Genomic DNA, 7,000 nt, shown 5'->3' on the forward strand with positions numbered 1-7,000 from the left:
TTTACACAATGGAGTACTACTCAGCTATTAAAAACAATGAATTTATGAAATTCTTAGGCAAATGGATGGATCTGGAGGATATCATCCTGAGTGAGGTAATCCAATCACAAAAGTACTCACATGATATGCACTCTCTGATAAGTGGATATTAGCCCAGAAACTTAAAATATCCAAGACACAATTTGACAAACACATCAAACTCAATATGATGAAAGACCAAAGTGTTGCTACTTTATTCCTCTTTAGAATAGGGAACAAAATATCCATGGCAGGAGTTACAGAGACAAAGTTTGGTGCTGAGACAGAAGGATAGACATCCAAAGACTGCCCCACCCAGAGATCCATCTCATAAACAGCCCCCAACCACAGACACTATTGCATATGCCAGCAAGAGTTTGTTGACAGGACCCTGATATAGCTGTCTCTTTTGAGGTTATGGCAGTGCCTTGCAAATACAGAAGTGGATGCTCACAGTCATCTATTGGTTGGAACACAGGGCCCCCAATGGAGGAGCTAGAGAAAGTAGGGAAGATGCTGAAGGGGTCTGCAACCCTATAGGAGAAACANCAATATGAACTAACAAGTACCCCAAGAGCTCTTGTCTATAGCTGCATATCTATCAGAAGATGGCCTGGTTGTCCATCATTGGGAAGAGAAAACCCCTGGTCTTGAAATTTTAATATGCCCCAATACAGCGAACACCAGGGCCAGGAATCAGGAGTGGGTAGGTTGTGGAGCAGGGTGGTGGGTGTGTATAGGGGACATTCAGTATAGCATTTGAAATATAATTAAGAAAATATCTAATAAAATATTTCTAAAAAATGGCTAAGATCAAAAACTCAAAGGACAGTAAATGCTGGTGAGGTTGTGGAGCAAGGGCAACACTTCTCCATTGCTAGTGGGAGTGAAAACTTGTACAACCATATTGGAAACCAATTTGGGAATAGTTCTACCTCAAAACTCCAATATATCACTCCTGGGCTATATCATATCCAAAAGTTGCTCCACCATACCCCAAGGCCATTTGCTTAACAGCTTCATTTGTAGCAACCAGAAACTGGACACAACTCAGATGTCTGTCAACTGAAGAATGGATAAAGAAAACGTGGTTCATTTGCACAATGGAATGCCACTCAACTAGTAAAAATAAGGATGTCATGAAATTTGTAAGCAAATAGATGGAAATAGAATATATCATCCCGAGTGTGGCAACACATACCCAAAAGGAAATACGACATATATACTGACTTCTAAGTGTCTATTAGGCATAAAATAAATGAAATTTATGTTACAATCTACAGCCCCCCACCCCAAGTCAAATAACAAGGATTGCCAAGGGAGGATGTTTGAATCTCACTCAAGGGAAATAAATAAATCATTAGAAGTGGATCGATGGAAAGAAGAGGGTGAGAGAAGGGATGGAGAGTAGAGCAGGTGTGGTGGTTCATATGAATGAGAGTCAGGGTGAGAGGGCAAGGAGAGTGAATGGAAATCAGTGTGAGATGGAGGCAGAGGCATCTTTAGGATGTGTTAGAGAAATGGAATGGGGGAGGCTTTAGGGAGTCTGTGAGGGTGACTCTGTTTGAGTCTCCTAGCAGTGGGGGACATGAAGCCTGAAGTGGGCACCTCCTGTAGCTAGGCAGGTCTCCCAGTGGAGAGATAAGAGCACCAATCTATATACAAAACCCTTTGACCCAAAATTGGACCTGCCTACAATGATTACAGGGACAAAGATGGAGCAGAGACTACGGGAATGGTCAACCAACTTGAGATCTATCCCATGGGCAAGAACCAATTTCCGACAGCATTAATGATACTCTATTATGCTTGCAGACAGGTGCCTAGAAAAACTGTCCACTGAGAAGCTCATCCTAACTGATGCAGAGACCCAGAACCAAAGATTCTGGAACTCCGGATGTCTTTTGCAAGATTTGGGGGCAGGACTGAGGAACCTGGAGAAGATAGGGACTCCGCAAGAAGATAAACAAAGTCAATGAACTTGTACCCTTGGGAACTCCCAGAGACTGAACCATCAACCAAAGAGCATACAAGGGTTGGACCTAGTCCCTGCCCCATGCTCCTGCACATATGTAGCACATGTGCAGCATGGTCTTCATGGCGGTCCCCCAACAACTGGAGATGGGATTTACCCTGACTCTGTTGTTTGCCAGTGGATACTATTTTCCTAACTGGGCTGTCTTGTCTGGTCTCAGTGGGAGATGATGTATCTGGTCCTGCAGTGATTTGTCGTGCCAGGATCCATTTTACAGTGAAAACAATACCAGATGTCTCTTTAAAAAAAATGCAGTGAATTAAATATATGATTTTAAGTCCCATATTGTTTGTTTGTTTATTTTTGTTTTATAAATATGTGTGACTGTGCACCTCATGTGCTGGGTATACTCAGGGCCTGAAGAGGACATTTGATACCTGAGGATTGAAGTTATAGTTGATCGTAGGCTGCTATCTAGATTCTGAGAACCAAGTCCAGGTCCTCTGTAAGAACACAACACGCTTTTAATCACTAGGCTTTTCTCTAGGACTCCTCTGCTCTCCAACTTTTAAGATCACTTAGTTTCCTATTATGACTTAAAAGATATTTTATAGCACTATGCACTGCTATTTTTATCTCTTCCAAATACACTGTTTTTGAGTCTTTCTTAACAATTTCAGATTGTAATACCAGATATGAAATCATATGTGGTATTTCGTTTTGTTTGCATATAATATCCTGGAAAAGCTGACTATATGTGCACACATATGCATGTGTGTTTATGTGTAGAGAACAAGACGGGATAGAGTGTGTGGGTTAATACTGCTAAGTGTTGGCACACAGGACTTATTGTGTGGTCCCTGCAGTATGTTCTTATATTCTATTTAGTCTTTGGACAAATATTTATAGTCTTGCATTTTCAAGGAATTCTGCTGTTTTTGAATCTATGCAGTTAATTAAACCATGGTTCCTCCAGGTGCTTATATTGGGACCCCTTCCATTTCTTATACAGAGCACAAAATTTTAAAATTATTCATTATTACGTACAATTATTCTTTATTTGATACCCAAACAATGAGATAATCCATGGTTAAATGTACTTTTTAAAATTTTCATTTGGAAGTGCTTTTCCCATATAATATTCTTGCACATGGATGACTTAGTTTTATAGGAAAGGGGATTTTTATGCAGATTTTCTTTATATATTTGGAGTCATTGATGAAGTGGCAAGGTTGGATGATTTAGTAGGTGGCAGAGAGATATACACAACATTCTAAAAGTTGCCAAAATCAATATGAGCAAGATGTTGACTATTGTTAAATTTCAACATTTGGATTTATAAAAGAACTGTGGTTTAGGACCAAGAGGCACTGATTTTTATTTCATTACAATATCATGGGTTGAGTCATTGGCAACAGAACTTATCTTACCATTCTTTTGGCAAGATAAAATAAAATGTGGTTCCACTTCATTCTGCAGTTTTGTTGTCTATGGTCTGGGGTAGATTAAGTCTGCTGATGAAAGTCTAGGGCCATGAGTCTTAGTGGCCATTCTGATTATCAATTAGATCTCAATCACTTTCACATGAAAGCAATGGGGAATCTCCTTCATCAGTGGATGACTGAAATAGGGCAGCCAGTGCTAGTGGAAAGACATGGAAAAGAGGGACAAGATAAGGTTTTGGCTTCTTTTCACATTACCTCTCCAGAGCAGGGTTCATTGTATTCCATGCACTAATTTTTATCTGTATGTCTTTTAAAGCTTTTGTGAAATGAACCTAGTAAGTATGTTAGAGTACAGCTCACTCTAAGCAGGCCAGGTACCATACTGGCAAAAGTTTTCTTTGTAAAACAGCTTTATTGAAATGTATATATATCATATAATACACTATGTACTTCAAGTTCATAAATCCAAGTATTCTTACTATGTTCTTTGGGTTGTATAATCAACATTATAATTGATTTGAGAATATTTTTATCACACCAAGAAAAAATTTCAAAACCATGAGTGATCACCCCGTCTATTCTTCTCCACTTTTCCATTTGTCCTTTGTCTTCTTGCCTTGAGTCCCTCCTCTTCATGTTTCTGGCTCCAGGCGATTTATCAACCACTTTTATCTTCATAGATTTTTCTTTTGACAGTTGCATCAGAGGTGGTGGCGACATACTCTCTCCTCAAGAGACATCTCTGCCTTTTAAAATATAAACTAATAAGATTGCAATTTCTTATTGCCAAACACCGTGTTCTGCGTAGACATAATTGTCTATGCTATGCCTCATTACTGGTGAGCAGTAGGTTTGTATTTTTAATCACAATGAACATGTAACATGTTGGACTATGACCTTACAACAGATAAACCATCACTAGGCAATGGAGATATTTTAACTTTATTGTAATCTTATGAGGGCACCATTGTACCCGTGTTCTAGCACTGACTAAAGACATTGTTAAATAGCATATATTGTGCTTGATCTATCAGTTGGAACCATCTAAGATTTACCCCTAACATAAATTCATCTCTTGGAGACAAGGGTTTAGATCCATTCTTCTCTAAAGACCCCAGATTTAAAGATTCCTTCTCTACAATGCAAGTGTGCTAGGATAACACAATATGCAGACCTTAGCATAAAGGCTTACCTTATAAAACTAAAACAACAATAACCTGACATCAGAACAGAGATATGGAACCTATCCTCCTGTAGGTGGATATCTTGTCCATTAGGGTGTTCAGATAGTTCTCTCAGAAAGAATAAAATGACCAAAAATTAAATGCCAGTGAAATGGTTTTTTAATTAAGTACTTGTTTCAGAACAGCTCCAATATTGTGTTCATGTAAATACGAAGGCCTAGTGAAGGTCAGTTTTTACCAGTTTCATCACTTGATGAATACTTGACAGGCACTTGAAGGCATACCCTGATACTCCATCACATAAAACATGCTAGATACGCATGATATAGTTATGGATTTGTTCTTTTCACTATACAATAAAGTGATTTTTTTAATTATGTGGTCTTAATTTGTAGGATGTGGTTTTCAATCTCTCGATTTGTTCTCTGGTTTAGTATATATTAATTATGTAAAACTATGGGCTTCAATGTAACATTTTTGTACGTGGATATAGCACATTTGGATCACGTTATTACTTACTTTCTTCCGTCTCTCACCTCCTGCTTGTCTCCTTTCTTTTTTCAAGTATTCTGTATTCTATTTTCTCCTTGTCCTCCATATAGTTGTCTTCTCTTCTCCCCCTCTTCCTCCACTTACATCTTCTGCACATAAGAGAGAATGTACAGCATTTGTCTTTCTGAGTCTGGATTATTTCATTTAACATGGTTTCCAGTTGCATCTGTTTCCTGCAAATGACCTAACTTCACCCTTTATTACTAAATACATTTCTGTTGCATATGTACACATTTTCTTTGTACATTCTTCTGTTGATGGATATCTAGGCTAATTCTATAACTTAGCTGTTATAACTAGCACCTGGGTACTAGTTCTTGATTCCTACTGAGATATTGTTGCTGGCATGGGGCTCAAACTGCAAGCATTGACTGACTCTCCATCAGGGTATGTTGTTAGCAGATATTTGTCGATACTGACTTAGATATCTTGGGTGAGCCAAGGTTCTTCTACTGTGTATATGGGAAATTCGAGGAAATGATCAGGAAGTAGGCTTCTAGAGTGTGCTTTTCTAAAATGCTACCCAAGGTTTTAGACACCCTTAGCTATGTTTTTTCTTAAGACCTCAGAGTTTTTGCAATGACCTTCTTGGATAAAATGACATTACTCAACCAAAACCAGTTTCTTGCCAAGATCTTCTATAAAATACTTAACAGAACTGCCATATAAACATTAAACATATGTGTTTGGGTTTTCTGTTGGTGAAGTATTCACTGAAGGGCTGATTTTTTCTAGAAAGGTAGTACATGGAGGTTGGCAGTTTATTGGCCACACTTAATTGAACTGAGTGTGGAGAATAATAAATGCATATTAGAAAGTTGCAGAAGAATTCATGCACTTATTGGCTCTTCAGGAGGAAGGAGGGGGTCCCATAAGAAGTAGGGGCTATGTGTTCTTTTTGAATGTAATGCTAAGGTCATTGTTCAGTTAATGAAAGAACACTGCCTTGAAGACAGGATTAAGGAAGGTGACTTTAAAAGCACCCATTTCTAATTTAAACAGTCCCATATTTAGAAAGCTTAGCACCCTTTCTCTCTTCTACACACTTCTTTATGGATGTATAGAAGGGAAGAAATAGGACCCAATTCTGATATTGTCTTGATCAGCCAAGCCCACTCCAAAGCAAATGGCCCAGAACAAAGTGTATCATGAAGCAAAAGCTCTATCTTAAATCAGTGCCATGAAATATACTTGGGGTATATCTTGTGGACCACTTCTGACCCAGATAAGAGGCTTAGGAAGGTGTTATACCCACTCAGAATCACCAACGGTAGAACACCAGAGGCTCTGGGTTTGACAGTTGATGTTAGGGTGCTGTGTGTGGAGCATTTGTTTCTCTGCATGTGCAAGCTTGAAAGATTACTGTATTCATTGGGATGTGTACACTACCTGTGCACAAAACATCAGGTGAAACATTGTGGATATATGTAATGCTGAGGTATGCATCTAAGGGCATCTGTCCGGAATAAGGATACACAGGATACCATACAAGTGTCCAATGACACGCTGACAATAGAGGGATGGGCCAATGGAGGCAGCAGTAGCCAGTGACTCCATCAGGGTAGAGAATGTAGGAGTGGTTAAGACATACAGCAGAAGAGGTGGACCTTGTCTCTCTATGTGAGCAGCTGGTGCTAAGACAGCACCATGGTGGGGTTGGGGTTCTTACCTATGGCCACCACCACCTTGAGTTTGTAGGTGATTGCTTACCCGAAGCTTACCACCTCATAATGCAGAAGCACTCTTCCTTCCTTCCTTCCTTCCTTCCTTCCTTCCTTCCTTCCTTCCTTCCTTCCTTCCTTCCTTCCTTCCTTCCTTCCTTCCTT

The sequence above is a fragment of the Mus pahari genome, chromosome 7 (assembly GCF_900095145.1).
Source record: "Mus pahari chromosome 7, PAHARI_EIJ_v1.1, whole genome shotgun sequence".
Lineage (NCBI taxonomy): Eukaryota > Metazoa > Chordata > Mammalia > Rodentia > Muridae > Mus > Mus pahari.